Source organism: Bos indicus x Bos taurus, unplaced genomic scaffold (genome assembly GCF_003369695.1).
Source record: "Bos indicus x Bos taurus breed Angus x Brahman F1 hybrid unplaced genomic scaffold, Bos_hybrid_MaternalHap_v2.0 tig00011723_arrow_arrow_1_143816, whole genome shotgun sequence".
Taxonomy (NCBI): Eukaryota; Metazoa; Chordata; class Mammalia; order Artiodactyla; family Bovidae; genus Bos; species Bos indicus x Bos taurus.
The window spans coordinates 42,517-67,492 of NW_020867905.1; the positions used below are offsets into that span (position 1 = coordinate 42,517).

At 47.5% G+C, this 24,976-nt stretch overlaps 1 pseudogene; it reads left to right on the plus strand.

Annotated features, from left to right (window-relative positions):
- Positions 1–7,703: 7,703 nt before the first annotated feature.
- Positions 7,704–7,822, plus strand: LOC113889304 (annotated as a pseudogene).
- The last annotated feature ends 17,154 nt before the right edge of the window (positions 7,823–24,976 follow it).

Sequence of the window (24,976 nt, forward strand, 5' to 3'; positions counted from 1 at the left end):
CTTGACACCCTTTATGAAACCCCAGAAGATTCCTAGGATACATGTCCCCACTCAAGAGGAACTCTGACTTTCCTGCCAAACTCAAGAAGAGCCCTGTTTTCCCCTCCTCAACTCGAGATGAGGGTCAATTCCCCTGCTTCATCTGGAAAGGAATGCCGGCATCCCTGTCTCATCTCAAGAGGAGACCAGTCCCAACTTGAAACTGGAGAGGAACCCGGGGGTCTTGCCACAATTCGAAAGACACGGATTTCCCCCATTCACTCGAGACAAGGCCTGATTTCTTGGCACTGATTCAAATGGAACCCCAAGAGTCAACTCACAACACGAAGGGAGGACTGATACCCCGGTTGCAAATTCGAGAAAAGCCCCAGGTCCCCAATTCAACTCGACTGGAGGCCTGAAACCTCTTTTACAACTTGAGAGGAAAGCAGAGTTCCATGCCTCTACACAAGCTGAGACCTGACTCCCTGTCTGAAACTGCATACACTCCCTGAGATCCACGTCAGAACAGAAGAACCCTGAGGTTCCAGCTTCATCTCGAGATAAGGCCCTCTTCCACTGCACCAACCCCAGAGGAATCCCGAGGGGGCCCTCACAACTCAAAGGGATTCCCGACTTCCCATAGGACAGATGAGGAGCTCCCTGAGGTCACCGTCGCAAATCACGGGAACACAAAGTTTCCTGCTGCAACTCGAGAAAGACCTCAAGATTCCCCCTTCAACGCAAATTGAGGCCCGATTCCCCTGCCATGAATCAAGATCAATTCCCCGCTCCCCCTCGCAACTCGAATGGAGACTGGACTTTCCTGGGGCAACACGAGAGGCTCCCTGAGTTCCCCGTCGTAACTCAAGAGAAATCCCAAACTTCCCGCCACAACTCGAGAAAAATCACAAGAATCCCCCGTTATCGCGAGTTGAGGCCATTCTTTTCCTGCAGGACCTAGAAAGCAATCCCGAGTTCCCTCTCAAAACTCCACAGGAGGCTTGACTCCCTTTAGGCCACTCAAAGGGCTCCAAGAGATAACTGTCTCAACTCGATAGGTGAGCAGAGTTCTTTGCTCCAACTCAAGACAAGGCCTGACTTCATCTGCAAAGGAATCCCGACGTTCCCGTCACATCTCACGAGGAGGCCAGTCTCACCCTGAAACTCCAGAAGAACTCCAGGGGTCGTTCCACAATTTGAAAAAACGCCGATGTCCCCATCCACTCGACATAAGGCCTTATTCCCCTGCAACGACTCGAATGCAACCCCGAGTATCAACTCATAACATGAAGGGAGGACTGAGAGTCCTATAGTACCTCTAGAAATAGCCCCAGATCCCTACCTCAACTCGACAGGAGGCCTGACACCCCTTTTACACCTCAAGAGGGAAGCAGAGTTCCATGCCTCAACACGAGACAACGTTAGATTCCCCAGTGGAATCTCCATAGGAACCCCGATATCCATGTCAGAACTGGAGAGGAACCCTGAGTTTCCCGCCTCTACTCAAGATGAGGCCCTAGTCCCCTGCACCAATTCAAGAGGAATCCCGAGAGGCCCCTCACAACTCGAAAGGATTCCTGATTTCCCAGAGACAACATGAGAGGCTCCCACAGGTCCCCTTCGCAACTCAAGGAAACCCACACTTCCTGCCACAACTTGAGAAACACTTTGAGATCCCTCCTTCCATGCGAATTGAGGCCTGATTCCCCTGCCGTGACTCCAGAGCAATCCTGCGCTCCCCCTCACAACTCGAATAGAGACCTGACTTCCCTGAGGCATCACGAGAGGCTCCCTGAGTACCCTGTAGCAACTGGAGAGGAATCCCAAGCCTCCTGCCGCAACTCGAGCAAAAGCACCAGATTCCCCGATTAACGTGAGATGAGGACCTTTTTTTCTGCAGCGCCTAGAGAGCAATCCCGAGTTCCCTCTCAGAACTTGAGAGGAGGCTTGACTCCCTTCATGCAACTCAAGGGGGCCCAGAGGTCCCCGTCACAACTCGAGATGAAACCCGAGTTTCCCGCCACAACTCAAGAAAAGCCCCGGGTTTCCCACCTCATGTGGACATGAGGGCCCATTTCCTGCTTCAACTCTAGAGGAATCCCAACTTCCCCTGGCACCACAAGAGGAGGCATGTCTGACCTCTTGAATCTCGAGTGGAAGCCCAAGGATCCTGCTGCAAGGAAAAAGGACACCGAGTTCCCCCTCAGCTCGAAATAATTCCTGATTCCCCTGCACCGGCTCCAATGGAACACCGAGTATCCCCTTACAACATGATGGTGTCCCCTGACACCCCTGCTGATCATCTTGAAAAAGCCCAAATTCCCCGCCTAAACTCGACAGGAGGCCTGACACCCCTTTTACAGCTCCAGAGGAAAGCAGAGTTCCATGCCTCAACACCAGACGAGGCCTGACTCCTTAGTTGAACCTTGACAGGAAGCCCGAGATCCCTGTCGCCACTGGAGAGGAATATTCAGTTTACTGACTGACCTCTAAACATGGCCCTATTCGCCGGCAGCCACTCAAGAGGAATCCCGACAAGCCCCTCGCAACTCGAAAAGAGACCTGACTTCTCAGAGGCAACACAAGCGGGTCCCTGAGGTCCCCATCACAACTCAAGAGAAACCCCAAGCTTCCTGCCGCAACTCGAGAAAAACCACACGATTCTCCCCTCAACGCGAGATGAGGCCCTTTTCCAGAGCAGTGTCTCGAGAGAAATCCCACGTTCCTTCTTGAAACACCAAAGGGTACTCAACACCCGTTATGCAACTCAGGATGGTCCCCGAGATAACGGCCCCACTTGAGAGGAACACCAAGTTTCATGCCCCAACTCAAGAAAAGCCCCGTTTTCCCCTTCCTGAACTCGAGATGAGTGTCGATTCCCCTGTGTCGTCAGGAAAGGAATCCCGACCTTCACGTTGTACCTCAAGGGTAGGCTAGTCTCACCTTGAAACTCGAACATATCCCTTGGAGTCGTGCCTCAATTCAAAAAGACCCCAATTTCCCCATCCACCCCAGATAAGCCTGGTTCCCCTGCACTGACTCCACTGGAACCCTGAGGATCGCCTCAAAACACGAAGGGAGGTGTGACAGCCCTGTGGCACTGGGAGAAAAAGTCCCAGATCCCTATGACTACTAGACAGGAATCCCGACACCACTTTTACACCTCGAGAGGAAAGCAGACTTCCATGTCTCAACACGAGACAAGGCCTGACTCCCCTGTTGAAACTCCATAGGAACCCCGAGAGCCATGTCCAAACTAGAGAGCGACCCTGAGGTTCCAGCCTCAACTCAAGATGAGGCCCTATGCCCCTGTACCGACTGAAGAGGAATCCTGAGAGGCCCTTCGCAACTCGAATGGAGACTTGACTTTCCTGAGGCAACACGAGCGGGTCCCTGAGGTCCCCATCGCAACTTGAGGGGAACCCCGAGTTTCCTGCCGCACCTTGAGAAAAACCGAGAGATTCTCCCCTCAATGCGAGATGAGGCCCTTGCCCACTACAGCATCTCGAGAGAAATCCCACCTTGCCTCTTGAGCCTCAAAAGGGTACTTGACACCCTGTACACAACTCAAGAAGTTCTGCGACATAGTTGTCTGCACTTCAGAGGAATGCTGATTTTCCCACCACAGCTCAAGAAGAGCCCCGTTTCCCCCTCCTCTTCTCGAGATGAGGGTCCATTCCCCTGCTTCATCTGCAAAGGAATCTCAACATTCCCATCACACCTCAAGAGGAGGCCAGTCTCACCTTGAAACTTGAGAGGAACTCCAGGGGTCGTGCCACAATTTGAAAAGACCCTGATGTCCCCATCCACTCGACATAAGGCCTGATTCCCCTGCAATGACTTGAATGTAACCCCGAGTATCAACTCACAACATGAAGGGAGGACTGAGAGCCCTGTGGCGCCTCTAGAAATAGCCCCAGATCCCTACCTCAACTCGACAGGAGGCCTGACACCCCTTTTCCACCTTGAGAGAGAAACGGAGTTCCATGTCTCAACATGAGACAAGGCCTGACTCCCCTGTTGAAACTCCATAGGAACCTAAGATCCATGTCCAAACTGGGGAGGAATCCTAAGGTTCCTGCCTCAACTCGAGATGAGGACCTATGCCCCTGCACCAACTGGAGAGGAATCCGAAGAGCCCCCTCGCAACTCGAATGGAGTCTTGACTTTCCTGAGGCAACACGAGTGGGTCCCTAAGGTCCCCTTCAGAACTTGAAAGGAACCCCGAGTTTCCTGCCACAACTCGAGAAAAACCAGGAGATTCTCCCCTCAACATGCCCTTGAGGGCTTAATGAGTCCCTTGTCTGCTAGAGCATCTCGAGGGAAATCCCACCTTCCCTCTTGAGCCTCGAAAGGGTACTTGACACCCTTTATGCAACTCAAGAAGTTCTCCGACATACCCATCTGCACTGGAGAGGAACACTGAGTTTCCTGCCACAACTCCAGAAAAACCAGGAGATTCTCCCCTCAACATGCCCTTGAGGGCTTAATGAGTCCCTTGTCTGCTAGAGCATCTCGAGGGAAATCCCACCTTCCCTCTTGAGCCTCGAAAGGGTACTTGACACCCTTTATGCAACTCAAGAAGTTCTCCGACATACCCGTCTGCACTGGAGAGGAACACTGAGTTTCCTGCCACAACTCAAGAAGAGCCCCGTTTTCCCCTCCTCATCTCAAGATGAGTGTCCATTCCCCTGCTTCATTGGCAAAGGAATCCCGACATTCCCATCACACCTCAAGAGGAGGTCAGTCTCACGTTGAAACTGGAGTAGAACTCCATGGGTCGTGTCTCCCTCTCTCTGTCTATGCCTCCCTGTGTGTGTGTGTGTGTGTGTATGCACATGAGTGTCTGTCTCCCTCTCACCATCTTCAAGTCTGTCTCTGACCCTTCATGTATTTCAGGCTCTGTGTCTCTTGAAACCGGGCCTCCCTTCCCTTCCTCTGGCCCTGGACTCTCACTGGTGCTGATTCTGACTCTGGCTGATGAACTTGCGCTGGCTGGCTGTCTCATTTGGCATGGGTGTGTGCTAGTGACTGTCCATGTGCCTGCATGTTGCTCATCTGCTCTCTCAGGAAGGCCATGCACTTGGAAGGCAGCGTGGGGCAAGGTGGGCCTCGGTAGGGCAATGGGGCGGGGCTGACACTCACCAGTCGACCATGCTGGTGGTTCCCCGTGTGTTGGGCACTGGGCAGATGCTGGGCAGGATGGATGCTCCAGACCCCGGCTGGGCTGCACCTCTGCCCACAGGAGGTTCAGAGGACCACTGGCCACAAGCAGTTGTGGGTGGCCAAGAGAGACACCTCCGGGGCCACAGTGGCCCTGAGAAGAGAAGGCATGGGTGGGGGGTGGAGCCGCCTAGCAGGGGTGGGCCTGGAGAAGCCCAGGCTGGGAGAGCGTGGAGAACTCTGGGCCCCTCACCCAAACCCCGAGCTCCCTCACGCACGCCCGGCTGCCTGCCCTGGGTCTCAGAAGCCTTCTGGGCCCCAGTGCTGGACAGGGTTGGTGGTATGCGGGGGCAGGGCAGCTTTGGCTGGCCGCTGGGCACCCGGGCCTGGTGCCGGAGTCTGGTGGCGGGTCCTGCAGCGCATGTAGAGTGCACAGTCAGGGGAGAAGTGCACCCGGCTCTCCTGACCAGCAGGCAGGTCAGAGCAAAATGGAGACGTACCACAGGAATTTTAGGGCGCCTGGCAGCAGCTGCCTCCCCCTACAACCATACCACCCTGAACAGGCCCAATCTCATCTGATCTCAGAAGCTAAGCAGGGTTGGGCCTGGTTAACACTTGGACGTGAGACTGCTTGGGAATACCAGGTGCTGTTGTCTTTTTCTTCCCCTCTCCTTTTGCCCCTGGCCCCAGGCACGTTTGGCACAGTAAATCCCACCTGCCTCTGACCCCTAGCACCCCACCATGCTCAAAGCTATAGCCTGCCTTTAGATTGGCCAGACGGGCAGCCAGCCAGCCATCCAGCCAGCCATTGGGCCTGGAAGGCACCGGCGCCCCTACTTTTGGGTCCCTGAGGCCTCCCTGGGTAGGTGGCAAGGGCTCTGACACCCACGGCACACCTGAGTTGCCCCTGCGCGGCCTGCGAGCCCCTCCACACTCATCTCCCAGGAACCCAGATGACCATCCAGTCTCTGTCTGAGGCTCCCTTGGCAAGCCTCAGGCAATCCCAGAGGCTGCCCCATCACCAGCCACACCCTCAACCCCAGCCCCATCCTCACACAAGACCGTGCATGCTTGTGGGTGCGCGCACAGTCACACGCCCGCAGAGACACACAGACACAAATACACACAAACACACCCTGCCTCCGAGATGGGTCAAGAGCCAGAAACCCCAAGTATCAGAGATGGAGAAAGAAAGAGAGAGAGGCATCAAGAGGACCACACAGGCTTCCCATCCCCCAACCCCCACCCCCCCCCCCATTCTGGGTATCCACCCGCGCCCACCAACACACTCACACACACACTCTCACTCACTCACCCTCTGGCCTGGGGACGGGGTCTGGGTCTTACCTAAGGTAGCCAAGCTGAAGGGGACTTTTGAGACCTTGGCTGTGAAGAAGTCTTGGGGACTCTATGGGTGACTGCCAGGCCCAGGGCAGTGCATCCAGCCAGGGCTCGGCCCAAGGCTGACACTTCCTTCCTTGAGGAAGCTGCTACTTCCTCATGGCCTCTCTCTGAGGTGTGTCATGGTGGTCAGTGTGTCTGTCTCGGATCAGATGCCATCCTCTGTCCCGTGTCTGTCTCACGTTATCCGTCTGTCAGTGGCTCTGTGTCTCCCTCTCTCTATCTATGCCTCCCTGTGTGTGTGTGGGTCTGTGTGCATGTGTGTGTGTGCACAAATGTCTGTCTCCCACTCGCCATCTTTGAGTCTGTCTCTGAACCTTCATCTTTTTCTGGCCCTGTGTCTCTTGACACAGGGCCTCCCATCCCTTCCTCTGGCCCAGGCCTCTCACAGGTGCTATGACTCTAGCTCTTGCTGACGAACTTGTGCTGGCCAGCTGTCTCACTTGGCCTGGGTGTGTGCTAATGTCTGTGGGTCTGTCCATGTGCTTGCCTGTCACTCATCTGCTCTCTCAGGAAGGTCCTGTGATTGGCAGGCGGCGTGGGGCAAGGAGGGCTACGGTAGGGCAAAGGGGCGGGGCTGATGCTCTCCGGTTGACCACGCTGGTGGCTCACCGTGTGTTTTCTCACTGGGCAGGCGCCAGGCAGGATGGGCTCTCCAGGCCCCGGCTGGGCTGTGTCTAGGCCAGGAGAAGGCTAGGAGGACCATGGGCCACAGGCAGCTGCGGGCCGCCAGGCCAGACACCTCTGGGGCCTTGTAGCCCTGAGCAGCTAATGGGATGGGGGTGGCAGAGCCGCCTTTTGGGGATGGGCTTGGAGAGGCCCAGTGTGCGAGACGGCTGAGACCTCCGTGCCCCTAACCCCATGCCCCAGCCCCTGCAGGCACGCACACCCAGCCACCCACTTGGGGTCCTGGAAGCCCTCCGGGCCCACGGGCTGGGCCAGGCAGCTGCTGTCTGAGGGTGGTGGTGTTGTGGGGTGGGGCAGCATCAACTGGCTGCCGGGCTGCAGACCCTGGCTGGCCAGATTCCAGTCGCGGGTTATGCAGCTCAAGTACAGCACACAACCACACGAGAGGTGCGGCCGGCTGGCCCAGTCGGCAGGCAAGTTGGAGCAAAAGGAAGGCACAGTGCAGGGGTCTTAGAGCGGCAGCCGCCTCCGTCTTCGGCCATACCACCCTTAATGCGCCCAATCTCGCCTGATCTCGGAAATGAAGCAGGGTTGGTACTGGTTAGTACTTGGATGGGAGACTGCCTTGGAATACCGGGTGCTGTAGGCTTTTTGCCTCCCCTCTCCCTTAGCCCCTGGCCCCCTGGTGCAGCTGGCCCTGAAAGCCCCACCTGCCCCTGACCCTTCGCACCCCACTGTGCTCAGAGCCTTCGCCTGCCTTCCAGCAGGTGGCCCTTGCAGGCACCGGCATCCCAACTCTTGGGTCCCCGCAGCTGCAGCCCCTCCCCAGGTGGGTGGCTGGGGCCCCGACTCCTCCCACCATGTGGCCCGCAAGCCACTCTGCATTTGGTTTACAGGAAACCAGATGACCTTCATGTCTCCCTCTGGGGCTCCCTTGGCACGCCTGAGGCAATCCAGGGGGCTACCCTACCCCTAGCAACCCCCCTGGCCCCACCCCCAACCCAAGCCCAATCCTCGCACAGGACTGCATACTCTGGCTTGCACGCACTCCCACCCAGAGAAACACACACACATACACACCACCCGCTGCCAAGACAGGTCACGAGCTGGAAACCCCAGGCAAGGGAGACGGAGAAAGAGGGAGAGAGAGACAGCAAGAGGACCACACAAGCTTCCCAACTCCCAGCCTCCACACCCTTCCTCCTCCATTCTGCATATCCACCAGGTCCCCAGTCAGCCTGACCACACCCTCACCCTCGGACACACTCACACACACACTCTCACACACTCACCCTCTGGCCTGTGGGCATGGGCTGGGTTTTGCCTTAGGTAGCCAAGCTGAAGGGGACCTTTGAGACCTCAGCTGACAAGAGGTCTTGGGGACTCCACGGTTGACTGCCAGCCACAGGGCACCCCATTCAGCCAGGGCCCGGCCCAAAGCTGATGCCCCCTCCCTTGGGGAAGTTGCTTCATCCGTATGGCTTCTCTCTGAGGTATGTCACATTCTGTACCAGCGTGTCTGTCTTGGATTGGATGCCATCCTCTCTCCTGTGTCTGTCTCCCATTTCCCTTCAGTCAGTGGCTCTGTCTCCCTCTCTCTGTCTATGCCTCCCTGTGTGTGTGTGTATGTGTGTGTATGTGTGCATGTTTGTGTGTGCACACGAGTGTCTGTCTCTCTCTCTCCATCTTTGAGTCTGTCTCTGAACCTTCATCTCTTTCTGGCTCTGTGTCTCCTGAAACCGGGCCTCCCGTCCCTTCCTCTGGCCCTGGCTTCTCACAGGTGCTATGATTCTGGCTCCGGCTGACGAACTTGCACCGGCTGGCTGTCTCACTTGGGTGGGTGTGTGTGAGTGACTGTCTGTGTGCCTGCATGTCGTTCGTCTGCTCTGTCAGGAAGGCCCTGTGCTTGGAGGGGGCTCGGGGTAAGGGGGACCTCGGTAGGGTGAAGGGGCGGAGATGACGCTCTCTGGTCGACCATGCTGGTGGCTCCTGGAGCATTTGGGCACTGGGCAGGTGCCAGGCAGGATGGGCACTCCTGGCCTGGCTGGGCTGCGTCTCTGCCCACAGGAGGCTCATAGGACCATGGGCCGCAGGGAGCTGCAGGCTGCCAAGCAAGACACCTCTGGGACCACGGGGCCCTGAGCAGCGAATGGGATGGGGGTGTTGGAGCCACCTAGCGTGGACGGGCCTGGAGGGGCCCAGGCTGGGAGAGCGAGGAGACCTCCGCGCCCCTCATCCAACCCCCCAGCCCCAGCACGCATGCCCGGCCACCTGCTGTGGGTCCCAGAAGACTTCCAGGCCCAGGTGCCTGCCAGGGGTGGCAGTGTGCAGGGGCAGGGTGGCTTCGGCCAGCCGCCGGGCTGCCGGCCCTGGCTGGCTGAGTCTGGTGGCAGGTCCTGTGGTGCATGTACAGATTGCGGTCAGGGGAGAAGTGCGCCTGGCTCTCCTCACCAGCAGGCAGGTCAGAGCGAAATGGAGATGCATCACAAGGCTTTCAGGGTGCCTGGTGGCAGCCGCCTCTATCTACAACCATACAACCCTGAACAGGCCCGATGTCATCTGATCTCGGAAGCTAAGCAGGTTCGGGCCTGGTTAGTACTTGGATATAAGACTGCTTGGGAATACCGGGTGCTGTAGTCTTTTTGCCTCCCCTTGGACATGGGGTGGCTCCTCTCAGCCACGCCTATGTACGGAATCAAGGTGGAATCAAGATTGCAGGAGGAATATCAATAACTTCAGATACACATGTGACACCACCCTTATGGCCGAAAGTGAAGAACTAAAGAGCCTATTGATGAAAGTGAAAGAGGAAAGTGAAAAAGCTGGCTTAAAGCTCCACATTCAGCATACTAAGATCAGGGCATCTGGTCCCATCACTTCATGGCAAATAGATGGGGAAACAGTGGCTGATTTTATTTTTCTGGGCTCCAGAATCACTGCAGATGGTGACTGCAGCCATGAAATTAAAAGACACTTACTCCTTGGAAGGAAAATTATGACCCACCTAGACAGCATATTTGGAGAAGGAAATGGCAACCCACTCCAGTGTTCTTGCCTGGAGAATCCCAGGGACAGGGAAGCCTGGTGGGCTATCGTCTATGGGGTCGCACAGAGTCGGACACGACTGAAGTGACTTAGAAGACAGCATATTAAAAAGCAGAGACATTACTTTGTCAAAAAAAAAAAAGTCTGTCTAGTCAAGGCAATGGTTTTTCCAGTGGTTATGTATGGATGTGAGAGTTGGACTATAAAGAAAGCTGAGTGCCAAAGCATTAATGGTTTGAACTGTGGTGTTGCAGAAGACTCTTGAGAGTCCCTGGGACTGCAAGGAGATCCAACCAGCCCATCCTAAAGGAGATCAGTCCTAGGAGTTCACTGGAAGGACTGATGTTGAAGCTGAAACTCCAGTACTTTGGCCACCTGATGCAAAGAGCTGACTCATTGGAAAAGACCCTGATGCTGGAAAAGATTGAGGGCAGGAGGAGCAGGGGACGACAGAGGATGAGATGGTTGGATGGCATCACCAACTCAATGGACATCGGTTTGGGTGGACTTTGGAAGTTAGTGATGGACAGGGAGGCCTGGTGTGCTGTGGTTCATGGGGTTGCAAAGAGTCGGACACAACTGAGTGACTGAATTGAATTGAACTGAATGTGGGCTGATTTAACAAAAACTGAACATGGAAAATCATCGCCAGGAGACATGGTTTATCTGGTTGAGAGCATTTTATTCCTGAGTCAGGTGGCAGGCTGAGAGATAACACCCCCTGGCCTCTTATAGAATCTCTGCTTTTCCTCAAGTGAACATGGATTCAAGCATCAGGACAAACCTGGAAATCAGTTAAGAATTTACTTCACCCTCTTGATGAAAGTGAAAGTGGAGAGTGAAAAAGTTGGCTTAAAGCTCAACATTCAGAAAACAAAGATCATGGCATCCGGTCCCATCACTTCATGGGAAATAGATGAGGAAACAGTGGAAACAGTGTCAGACTTTATTTTTCTGGGCTCCAAAATCACTGCAGATGGTGACTGCAGCCATGAAATTAAAAGACGCTTACTCCTTGGAAGGAAAGTTATGACCAACATAGATAGCATATTCAAGAGCAGAGACATTACTTTGCCAACAAAGGTTCATCTAGTCAAGGCTATGGTTTTTCCAGTGGTCATGTATGGATGTGAGAGTTGGACTGAGAAGAAGGCTGAGTGCTAAAGAATTGATGCTTTTGAACTGTGGTGTTGGAGAAGACTCTTGAGAGTCCCTTGGACTGCAAGGAAATCCAACCAGTCCATTCTGAAGGAGATCAGCCCTGGGATTTCTTTGGAAGGAATGATGCTAAAGCTGAAACTCCAGTACTTTGGCCACCTCATGCGAAGAGTTGACTCGTTGGAAAAGACTGATGCTGGGAGGGACTGGGGGCAGGAGGAGAAGGGGACAACAGAGGATGAGATGGCTGGATGGCATCACTGACTCGATGGACGTGAGTCTGAGTGAACTCCAGGAGTTGGTGATGGGCAGGCAGGCCTGGCATGCTGCGATTCATGGGGTCGCAAAGAGTCGGACACGACTGAGTGACTGATCTGATCTGATCTGATATTTCATCCCACAGAAGCTCCTTTATTTAGAAGCCATAGAAACACTTCTTTTGGCTACTAGAGGACAGAAGAGTTGTCCTTCTGAGACTATTGCTTTTCATCTCACAGCCACGGGGCATGATCCAGCTGTGTTCACACTTCCCTTTCTATCTTAAACCTGAGGGGTAAGTGTCAACCACCTTTAAAAACTGCAAGTTCTTCTGAAATTCATTTCAGCATGCTGGTTCACCTCAGTGCTATACTCAGTTCCTTTGAATTTAATCTATTTCCCTCTATCATCTTTTTATGTACCTCACATATTCATAAGCTGCTTATATATATTTTTGGAACCAAGGTGGATTACCATTCTTTCAGCCAGAGAGTAAGCACAGGTCTTAGGATTCCTATACAAAAAGTTTTCATGTTTCCACCAGCTATCCTTCTATATTTCCCTCCAGGATTCCTGTGCCCAAATTGCTTTTCTAAAATCAGTCCTCTGTTCAATATCTTGACCATTCACATTTTTAAAGAAAGATAATGGACTTGGAATTCCCTGGTGGTTCAGTGGTTAAGACTCCACTTTCTAATGCTGGGGACAGGATTTTGATCCCTGGTTCAGAAAGATCCCACATTCCAAGGGACAAGTAAGTCCACGAGTTGCAATGACTGATGCTGGAGTGCCTAGAGCCCATGCTCCACAACAAGAGAAACCACTGCAATGAGAATCCCCAGAACCACAACTAGAGAAAGTCTGCACATAGTGACAAAGACCCAGCCCAGCCAGAAATAAATAAATAAAATTAAAATTTTGGAGAGCATTTATTGAAGCAAAGAAAGAAAGGGACTTTCCTGATGGTCCAGTGGCTAAGACTCCGTGTTCACACTGCACGGGGCCCAGGTTTGATCCCTGGTTGGGAACTAAAAATCCCACATGTAGCAATGAAGATCCTATGTGCTGCAACTAAGACCAAGAACAGCCAAATAAACATATATACTTTTAATTTTTTTTTTAAAAAGGAAGATGATGGCCTTGATTTTCCAAAGATGCACCAAGAATGATCAAGTCACTCTCACACCTTGACCCTGTTCTCCACGAATTCAAAACTAAAATTAAGTCTCTCTTTGCATAAATCTATAAAGTAACATTTGAAGGTTGGTGATGAGCCCTTAAAATGGTCCTCAGGCTCTTTCAGCACACGCAGAATTCCATCAAATATAATACTTGCATTCATGTGCTAAGTAGATATTTTATTAATATTTATATCTGTTTCAACAAAAGATCTTCATTTATTCACTCAATATTTAAGTATATACTGTATCCAAAGGTCTTGAAATGTTAGGAGTCTACACAGAAGACAGATAGTAGATACAGATCAGATCTAAACCTAAGTAATTCACATGATAGAGATATGAATAAAATGCCAGGAGGCTCCAGAAAAACCACCGTGGTGGGGGTGGGTTGCATCAAATAAGTAAAGGGAAATGAAGAGAGAGAAGATAAGGAGAAAAGATAACTGAAAAGGATCCCTTCTTATTAATGTTTCTACTACAAACTTCTGGAGCAAGCACATTAGTCTCTAACTTCCTTTCCAGCCGGTCCTTCTAGGAGATTTCACTCTACGGACTTCAGATGGTCAGCCTCAGCACCTCAGGCTTCTCTGTGGAGGAAACACAAAGACACTGTAGGAACCGAAGATCCCCAAGAACCCACAACCCCTGAGGTCTCACTGCAGCCTCTGCACCTAGATTCACATAGAGGAAGGTCTGTTTCTTCACCAGTAGATGAAGGTGGAGAAAGTCAGTTTCACAAAATGGATTGTGGAAAAACAGAAGGGCAGTCCCCAAAAAAGAGAGAATAGTCAGCACCACGAATCTGAATTAGCCTGCCATGTGGATTAGTGGGGCTTCCCAGGTGGCACTAGGGGTAAAGAATCCACCTGCCAATGCAGGATACAAGGGGACCCCAGTTTAATCCTTGGGTTGGAAAGATGGCAATGGAAACCCACTCCAGTATTCTTGCCTGGAGAATCCCTTGGACAAGGAGACTGGGGGATACAGTCCATAAGTTCATAAAGAGTCAGACACGACTGAAATGACTTAGCGTGCACACATGGGGATTAGTAACCAGTGTAAAGAAGAGCCAAAAAGCCAAAGAAAAGTCAAAGAAAACCAAGTTGTCAATTTTCTAAGATAGAACCACGTCTTTCTTCTTCAGAAGGAAAAATAATCAGTGAGTTGTTTTACTTTAAAACAAAGCTGAAAGGGACCACATGCTACAAACAGCAATTTTAGCTGTGAAGTCACTACACACAGATCACAGTCAAGTGCACTGGAAATATTTTATCACTACTAATAATCATATTATCAGTATTTGCAATTAATTTTTTTATTTTTCAAAAAACATAGGATCTATGCATGGTTTTCACTGTGTTACTGACATCCTCACTTGCCTGCTTATGACAGGGAGCATGAATGGTCCCAGAATGAGAATGCCCTGCAGAATCCCACAGAATCACAGTAGGAAAAGTTTTAGCAAGGGCCATTAGACCATTTTGGACAAAACAGTTACTGGGCTCTTGGGTTTATTAACAGATCAGCTGGAGAAAAATAAGTCACTACATGAAACTATTTTCTACTTATCTCCACCATCCTCTTTAAGAATACACATTTTAAAAGGAGATAATATAAAAGTTGTTATATTAAAAACTGCTACTCTGGCATTTTGCAAGTTATCTCGAATAACAAAGAAAAAAATTAGTTTGCAAATGTCTCAGCCTCAATTCCAACTATCATCTCTTACCAAACTAAAATTCATATTATTACTAATTAATTTTCTGTCTAGCATTCCTCCAGTTTACAAAAAAAAAAAAATCAGTAACATAAAATGTTTCATAACTTTTTTAAACTGCCTAAAATTTTAGAGGATAATATTTATGTTTCAGTTAAAGTTGAGAAGTTCACCCTAGTGATGAAAACAATGAAAATATCACCCTAATCATTGGTGTAAAACACAAGATATGAACAACTATTAAAATATCTCTCTATGAAATTGATTGATTCTACTGTAGCTTCACCTAGCTATTTACTAACCAGTAAGTAACTTCCAGAAAAACATCCACTTCTGCTTTATTGACTACACCAAAGCCTTTGACTGTGTAGATCACAACAAACTGTAGGAAATTCTTAAAGAAATGGAATAGCAGACTACCTTACTGCCTCCTGAGAAATCTGTATGCAGTTCAAGAAGCAACAGTTAGAACTGGACATGGAACAACAGACTGGTTCCAAATTGGGAAAGGAGTATGTCAAGGCTGTATATTGTCACCCTGCTTATTTAACTTATATGTAGAGTACATCATGTGAAATGCCAGGCTGGATGAAGCACAAGCTGGAATCAAGATTGCTGGGAAAAATATCAATAACCTCAGATATGCAGATGATACCATCCTTATGGCAGAAATAAAAGAAGAACTAAAGAGCCTCTTGATTAAAGTGAAAGAGAAGAGTGAAAAAGTTGGCTTAAAACTCAACATTCATAAAACTAAGATCATGGCATGTGGTCCCATCACTTCATCGTAAATAGATGAGGAAACAGTGGAAACAGTGAGAGACTTTATTTTCTTGGGCTCTAAAATCACTGCAGATGGGGGATGTAGCCATGAAATTAAAAGACACTTGCTCCTTGGAAGAAAAGCTATGACGAAATTAGACAGCATATTAAAAAGCAGAGACATTACTTTGCTGATAAAGGTCTGTCTAGTCAGAATTATGGTTTCTCCAGTAGTCATATATGGACATGAGCATTGGACTATAAAGAAAGCTGAGCACCGAAGAATTGATGCTTTTGAACTGTGGTGTTGGAGAAGACTCTTGAGTATCCCTTGGACTGCAAGGAAATCCAACAAGTCTATCCTAAAGGAAATCAGTCCTGAATGTTAATCAGAAGGACTGATGCTGAAGCTGAAACTCCAATACTTGGCCACCTGATGCAAAGAACTGACTTACTGGAAAAGATCCTGTTGCTGGGAAAGATTGAAGGCAGGAGGAGAAGGGGATTACAGAGGATGAGATGGTTGGATGGCATCACTGACTCAATGGACATGAGTTTGAGAAAGCTCTGGGAGTTGGTGATGGACAGGGAAGCCTGCAGTCCATGGGTTCACAAAGAGTTGGACACGACTGAGCAAATGAACTGAACTGAAGTAACTTTTAACATAAACAAATAAAAATGCATTTAATAGGATAAATACTTTAAGTTATATAATTTTCCCTTTAAAACTAAATTGTTTTACATGCTTTTTGTGTGTGGGGGGGTGGGGTTGGGGGTATTATGTAAGCAACCTCTCATCTCTGAAGATCTACCTCGGCCCTTGATCAACTGTTCTCTGTACCACAAGAAAGTCAAAGTCCTACATAGAATATGTTTCTTATATCACATCTCTTGTTTGTGTTTCACTTCAGAGAGTATAGTCCATCAAGTAAACACTATGTTTCAAAAGCATTGGCCTTTAAAAGAGGGTACACAGTGTTGGTCGTGGGCCCCCAAACAGTGCCTCAGTGCGAAGAAAGAAGAAGTAAATGCATCACTTCAGGATGAGGAAAAAAAAAAAACAGAGGCTGTGAGCAGTAGGTCCCCTCTGCAGATCTTTGGACAGTAGTCTGAAATAAAGTCACTGAGGGTATGGGCCATTGTTGGCTTTAAAGGGACTCATGAGGAATATGACTGCATTCTGGATGCTAATCTATACTATCACACTTAGATAATTCTCAAAGTATCCCTATGCAGTAGGTGTTATTCTTACTACCATTTAACAGGTGCAGAAACCAAGGACAGAAGTTAGCAAACTTGCCCAAGGTTACAGGCTGATACACAGCAGAGCCCAAGATCCCTTGTCACCCTCTTCACAGAGGTCCCAGCTAGGTGTCCACCCAACATCTTTCTCTCAGTAAGCCAATGGGAATAAAATGCCAAATTCTTAACTCTAACACCATGCTATGATACCATTTAGGAAAATTTGATGAGGGAGAGATTTCTGAATTGTAATGATGCCCTTCTATTTACTCCTCTCTGATGGATCAGATGTCAATATTCCTGATCAGTCCACCAAGAAGAAGCTGCGATTTATTAAGCCAAAATGAAAAAGGAAGCAGGGAATAAGACAACCAAATTCCATAAAAACATTGTTATACAAATGTGATTTTTAATTCAATACAATGAAGTGCTTTTCTAGCTTTGGGATCCATAAAAAGCTGATGTTAATGTCATGCTACCTTCAAGTACATCAAAAACAACACAAAACACTTTAGGACAACACAAGGGACAAAAAGAAAAAAAAAAAAACAATCAAAATGAAATATTTTTAAGAAAAATGTTATATTTAAACAGTGTACAACTTTTTTAATTACTTAAAATTTAGATTTAGTAGAATGTATAACTTCATCTTGCCTCTGTCAATTATCTCTGAAGGCAAAGAAAAAAACTAATACAGGCTCAAAAAGAGTAGTAACGGAAGAGCCAGGGAAGGAGGCGAGGTGGCTGCCACCTCTGAAGCCAACAGACAGAAAGTTCCCTTCTGAGATTTCAGCCCATACAATGGGTGGCTTCCTTCCAGGTGGGGGCCTCATATGGACCCCAAAGCAGTGGTTCTTAGACTCTGCATACACAATACTAACTGTATGGCTCTAGTTTCCCATTGCCCGTAACTATGAAGATAGGGTGTAAGAATTTTCAATTTAACAAGCTTCCCAGGGATTTGGCTTGATTTATATGAAGATTATAATCTAAGAAACAGTTGGAAGAGAAATCCAGACTCACTACTCAGCAGGTGCTTCACAGATATTTGATGTTACTTTCAGAACATACAGTTTCCGTGGTGGCTCAGATGGTAAAGCGTCTGCCTGCAATGCAGAAGACCCAGGTTCAATTCCTGGGTCAGATAGATCCCCTGGAGAAGTAAATGGCAATCCATTCCAGCACTCTTGCCTGGAAAATCCCACAGATGGAGGAACCTGATAGGCTACATTCCATGGGGTCGCAAAGAGTCGGGAGGAGCAACCCCACGTCCAAGGAGTGGTGGCTGCGCGGGTGCCAGAGGGCCTAGAGGGGCTATTCCATGTTCAAGGTTGGGAGGGGCAGTGGTGAGGAGATACCCCTCGTCCAAGGTAAGGACCAGTGGCTGCGCTTTGCTGGAGCAGCTCTGAAGAGATACCCCATGTCCAAGATAAGACAAACTAAAGTAAGATGGTAGGTGTTGCAAGAGGACATCAGAGGGCAGGCACACTGAAACTATAATCACAGAAAACTAGTCAACCTAATCACACTAGGACCACAGTCTTGTCTTATTCAGTGAAACTAAGCCATGCCCTGTGGGGCCAACCCAAGATGGGCGGGCATGGTGAAGAGGTCGAACACAATGTGGGCCACTGGAGAAGGGAATGGCAAACCACTATAGTATTCTTGCCTTGAGAACCCCATGAACGTATGAAAAGGCAAAATGATAGGATACTGAAATAGGAACTCCCCAGGTCAATAGGTGCCCAATATACTACTGGAGATCAGTGGAGAAATAACTTCAGAAAGAATGAAGGGATGGAGCCAAAGCAAAAACAATACCCAGTTGTGGATGTGACTGGTGATAGAAGCAAGGTCCAATGCTGTAAAGAGCAATATTGCATAGGAACCTGGAATGTCAGGTCCATGAAGCAAGGCAAATTGGAAATGGTCAAACAGGAGATGGCAAGAGTGAATGTCGACATTCTAGGAATCAGCAAACTAAAATGGACTGGAATGGGTGAATTTAACTCAGATGACCATTATATCTACTACTGTGGGCAGGAATCCCTTAGAAGAAATGGAGTAGCCATCAAGGTCAAAAAAAGAGTCCAAAATTCAGTACTTGGATGCAATCTCAAAAACGACAGAAGGATCTCTGTTCATTTCCAAGGCAAACCATTCAATATCACAGTAATCCAAGTCTATGCCCCAACCAGTAATGCTGAAGAAGCTGAAGTTGAACGGTTCTATGAAGACCTACAAGACCTTTTAGAACTAACACCCAAAAAAGATGTCCTTTTCATTATAGGGGACTGGAATGCAAAAGTAGGAAGTCAAGAAACATCTAGAGAAACACCTGGAGTAACAGGCAAATTTGGCCTTGGAATACAGAATGAAGCAGGGCAAAGACTAATAGAGTTTTGCCAAGAAAATGCACTGGTCATAATAAACACCCTCTTTCAACAACACAAGAGAAGACTCTACACGTGGACATCACCAGATGGTCAACACCGAAATCAGATTGATTATATTCTTTGCAGCCAAGGATGGAGAAGCTCTATACATTCAACAAAAACAGGACCAGGAGCTGACTGTGGCTCAGATCATGAACTTCTTATTGCCAAATTCAGACTGAAATTGAAGAAAGTAGGGAAAACCACTAGACCATCCAGGTATGACCTAAATAAAATCCCTTATGATTATACAGTGGAAGTGAGAAATAGATTTAAGGGATTAGATCTGATAGATAGAGTGCCTGATGACCTATGGGCGGAGGTTCATGACATTGTACGGTAGACAGGGATCAAGACCATCCCCATGGAAAAGAAATGCAAAAAAAGTAAAATGGCTGTCTGAAGAGGCCTTACAAATAGCTGTGAAAAAAGAGAAGTGAAAAGCAGAGGAGAAAAGGAAAGATATAAGCATCTGAATACAGAGTTCCAAAGAATAGCAAGAAGAGATAAGAAAGCCTTCCTCAGAGATCAATGAAAAAATAAAATAAAATAGAGGAAAACAACAGAATGGGAAAGACTAGAGATCTCTTCAAGAAAATTAGAGATACCAAGGGAGTATTTCATGCAAAGATGGGCTCAATAAAAGACAGAAATGGTATGGACCTAACAGAAGCAGAAGATATTAAGAAGAGGTGGCAAGAATACACAGAAGAGCTGTACAAAAGAGATCTTCACGACCCAGATAATCACGATTGTGTGGTCACTCACCTAGAGCCAGACATCCTGGAATGTGAACTCATGTGGGCCTTAGAAAGCATCACTACGAACAAAGCTAGTGGAGGTGATGAAATTCCAGTTGAGCTATTTCAAATCCTGAAAGATGATGCTGTGAAAGTGCTGCACTCAATATGCCAGCCAATTTGGAAAACTCAGAGGTGGCCACAGGACTGCAAAAGGTCAGTTTTCATTCCAATCCCAAAGAAAGGCAATGCCAAAGAATGCTCAAACTACTGCACAATAGCACTCATCTCACACGCTAGTAAAGTAATGCTCAAAATTCTCCAAACCAGGCTTCAGCAATACCTGAACTGTGAAATTCCTGATGTTCAAGCTGGTTTTAGAAAAGGCAGAGGAACCAGAGATCAAATTGTCAACATTCGCTGGATCATGGAAAAAGCAAGAGAGTTCCAGAAAAACATTTATTTCTGCATTATTGACTATGCCAAAGCCTTTGACTGTGTGGATCACAATAAACTGTGGAAAATTCTGAAAGACATGGGAATACCAGACCACCTGACCTGCCTCTTGAGAAACCTATATGCAGGTCAGATAGCAACAGTTAGAATTGGACATGGAACAACAGACTGGTTCCAAATAGGAAAAGGAGTACATAAAGGCTGTATATTGTCACCCTGCTTATTTAACTTCTATGCAGAGTACATCATGAGAAACGCTGGGCTGGAAGAAGCACAAGCTGGAATCAAGATTGCTGGGAGAAATATCAATAACCTCAGATATGCAGATGACACCACCCTTATGGCAGAAAGTGAAGAGGAACTAAAAAGCCTCTTGATGAAAGTGAAAGTGGAGAGTTAAAAAGTTGGCTTAAAGCTCAACAGTCAGAAAATGAAGATCATGGCATCTTGTCCCATCACTTCATGGGAAATAGATGGGGAAACAGTGGAAACAGTGTCAGACTTTATTTTGGGGGGGGGGGGTCCAGAATCACTGCAGATGGTGAGTGCAGCCTTTAAATTAAAAGACACTTACTCCTTGGAAGAAAAGTTTGGCCAACCTAGATAGCATATTCAAAAGCAAAGACATTACATTGCCGACAAAGGTCCATCTAGACAAGGGTATGGTTTTTCCAGTAGTCATGTATGGATGTGAGAGTTGGACTGTGAAGAAAGCTGAGCACTGAAGAATTGATGCTTTTGAACTGTGGTGTTGGAGAAGACTCCTGAGAGTCCCTTGGACTGCAAGGAGATCCAACCAGTCCATTCTGAAGGAGATCAGCCCTGGGATTTCTCTGGAGGGAATGATGCTAAAGCTGAAACTCCATTACTTTGGCCACCACATGCAAAGAGTTGACTCATTGGAAGACTGTGATGCTGGGAGGGATTGGGGGCAGGAGGAGAAGGGGACGACAGAGGATGAGATGGCTGGATGACGTCACTGACTCGATGGATGTGAGTCTGAGTGAGCTCCGGGAGTCGGTGATGGACAGGGAGGCCTGGCGTGCTGCATTCATAGGTCGCAAAGAGTCGGACACAACTGAGTGACTGAACTGAACTGAACTCAGAACATACACTCTTTCCATGGGCCTACCTGTGTCAGCATCTGTAGGCCTGTGTTCTTCATCAGGAGGTTTAGATGGTGGCCAAGCAGCTGGGACTCTCCTGGGAAACTGCCCTTTGATATAATCCAGTGAGTGTGTGGGTTGACTAACTGCAGCCCAGGTGTAAAGTTGATCTAGCTATATTTTTTTAAAAAATTAAGCTACTTTAATTCAATCAGAAAAATGGAGTCTTCTTAACTGATACTTTTAACACCATGTCTATCATAAATATATGTGTGGTATGCATATATGTAGATGCAAACATACATAAAACAGGAAACAGCATTTTATACTATTCAATGTAGATTCATCACATAAACTTTCTTTCACACATTTTGTTTTCATAACCATATGTGTTTCAACTTCTATGGTAAAATTTAAGTCTCTTTCTTTGGAGGTACAAGGCCATGTGTGTCTGCAGGTCAGAAAATCCACTCAATCACAGAGTCCACTGACTAAGCATCTTCAATGCACTGGAATATGATTTCCCTTTGAAATCTGTGTAAACACTTGTGGCAAAATCAGAGAACAGGCAGTACTGGGCACTCAAGAACAATAAACAGCTTCCTTGCCTTCAACAACAGAAAGCCCAGGAAACTAAATATCCTTAGTCCAGGTCGGGAACAGTTTGGGAGAGGACCTATAAAGAAATGTGAACTTGCCAAGAAAAAAAGAACTGGACAGGAATCTGGCAAAGAAAGCTCTTCCCAGATGGAGACCAACAGAATCTGGACAGAGTGAGAAGCAGGCTCATAGCTACACCTCGTGCCAGGAAGCCAAGTGGGAACCTTAGGAAGGAGGCCTCTCTGAGGCTGTAGACAACCTCAGAAACTGCCTGCTAAGATTTCAGGGTAACAGGTGCTTCAGGATGCAGGCACCAGTGTACACAAGCCCTGAGTTCTCTTCATGATATCCTCCTTACTCACAGTTATATTTCCCTAAACCTTTTGATCAACACAGCAAATAAAGCAGAGAGAGTAATTGAGTGGTAGAAACAAAACCAAAAACATAATGTAAACACCATGCTGAGACTGAACTTCAGTCAACCAATGGAGAGGCATTGCTATTTCCAAAGAGTTGCTTCACAAATTAATTGAAGAACTTCCTAAAATATTCTTCAGTGTCAACAGTAAAATACAATGTATATATCAGTTTAAGCTTCACCTTTAGGGACATTCACTGCCCCTATCCAAGAACTCAGATTCTCAGGTCTCATTCACGAAGGGTCCCACTGTAGACCCTTCAGCCAGTCACATCTTTCACTTACCTACATCTTGATTGACACCAGGTCTACTAAATAACAGAAATAACTTTTTAATGGAAAAATCAGTGGTTTAATTAACATGATATTACAAATGAGCTCTCATTGGTAAAAGTAAAGGAATTCAATGGACATGGACCAGCAAATCCCTGTCCAGGGATTAGACATCAGAGAATATCCTCATTCCAGCAAGAATAAGGTGAAACGTGGGCAAGGAGCAATATCAAGGCTCAATGTTCCCTTCACATCCACAAAATGTGAACCTCTCGTGTAAGGAACAGCCAAGCACCTGGCAGGGGAGCAAGCTGTATGTTTCCCAAAAGGGGGACTCTGACTTAGAGAGCTTCATCATCCTAAAAATAAACCTACTCAGTCTCAGACTTCATTTGCTCCACAGAAAAGAGTCAGCGCCAGCAGCCATGGGGACAAGTGTTTTCACTCAGGATTTCATCATTCAACAAATACGAAGTTTGCTAAAAGTGCTCCGTAAAAGCCTACATAAACCACAAACAACCTGGCCAGTCCTGCAGTCTTTCAGCCCCACCCCAGGACTGGAACACATACAGACCTGTAAGGTGACAAAACCTCTCTTTCATCGTACAGCTCCAACAAGCAGGGAATAAGCAAGCACTAAGTTCTGTTGTAGTTCCTCAAGAATCAAATGTCAACTCTTCCACCTGTCCTTTTCCTATAACCCCCCTATTCATCCTCCCAAATTCATCTCCCCGCATGTCCTAAATCAAGCTCCACTCCACTGGAATGCCCCAACCTAGCCTTCCCCATGCACAGCATCTAACCAAAGATTAAGTCCCACTGGGGTCTCTGCCCGACTTCCAAATCACAGCATGTTAGTCCTGCCTCTTGTTGACAGTCAACAGCATGCAATCCAGGTCAGTGACTGAACACGTTTCTGAGTACACTTCGCCATCCCTTAACCGCCTGAACTACTTCAGCACATGAAGTGTGTACACAAGTCCTGTAAAATTCCCAAGCACTCCATAAAAGCCACTTAATGTCTACTGAATTAACACACTTGTCAGATAAAAAGAAAAAGCAAGAGAGATGGTTTATCAACATGAGAGCAGCTGGAGTTGTGATCTCATTTTTTTCATCTGCTTATTAACAAAAGTACCAGAGGGGTATTTTGTGTGCATTAAACGGAAAACAAAGGTGTCAAGCAATCCATTATATCTAAACCTATTCACAACTGTATCATGTTAAAAAAAAAAAAAATGGGGCAGACAAAACTCCTAGGATAGAACCAGAACTGCATCCCAGACACATCTCCTAACTTTAGAATACCTTCGTGTCCTCACCAGTAACTCAGAAACAATGCCTGTTCTTGTCTTTCTACAGAACTGGAGTGAGCAGGGCAAATGCTACGTGAAAAGAGCTGTGTAAACCACATGGTGTAACTCAAACATAACTACCACAACAGCTACTTGCTTTGATTTCTTTTTTATTTTTGGTACATTAAATTTACTCATAATAATTCTAAAAATGAATAATTTTGCCTTTTTAACAAAGTATAATAAAAATCCCTAAACAATACTTGATATTTACAATTCAAAATCAAATTAGCATAATATTAAATATTTACAAAACTGTATCTTTTAAAGGGCTTCCCTAGTAGCTCAGACGGTAAACAATTTGCCTGCAATGTGGGAGACCTGGATTTGATCCCTGGATTGGGAAGATCCCCTGGAGAAGAGAATGGCTACCCACTCCAGTATTTTGGCCTGGAGAATTCCATGGACTGTATAGTCCATGCAGTCGCAAAGAGTCAGACACAACTGAGCAAATTTCACTATCTTTAAAAGAAAAAAAAAAAAAAATATATATATATATATATTAATTTTAATTGGAGGCTGATTACTTTACAATATTGTGGTAGTTTTGCCATACACTGACATGACTCAGCCATGGGTGTACATGTGTTCCCCATCCTGACCCTTCCTTCCCATCCCATCCCTCAGGGTCATCCCAGCACACCAACTGTGAGCACCCTGTCTCATGCATCAACCTGGACTGGCGATCTATTTCACATGTGATAATATACATGTTTCAATGCTATTCTCTCAAAGTATCCCACCTGCACTTTTTCCCATGGAGTCCAAAAGTCTGTTCCTTACATCTGTGTCTGTCTTGCTGTCTCGCATATAGGGTCATTGTTACCATCTTCCTAAATTCCATATATATGCATTAATATACTGTATTGGTGTTTTTCTTTGACTTAATTCACTCTGCACAATAGGTTTCAGAAGTTACATGCAACTTTGTAGAACTGACATAAAAGAATGGCTCAAAAATTGGAGAATTTTCCTTCATTCCTAAAAAGAAAATGCATCCAAGAAGCCGTGAAGATTCTTGAGAACGTGAGGCCTTTAGTTTCAGTACCAGTGCCTG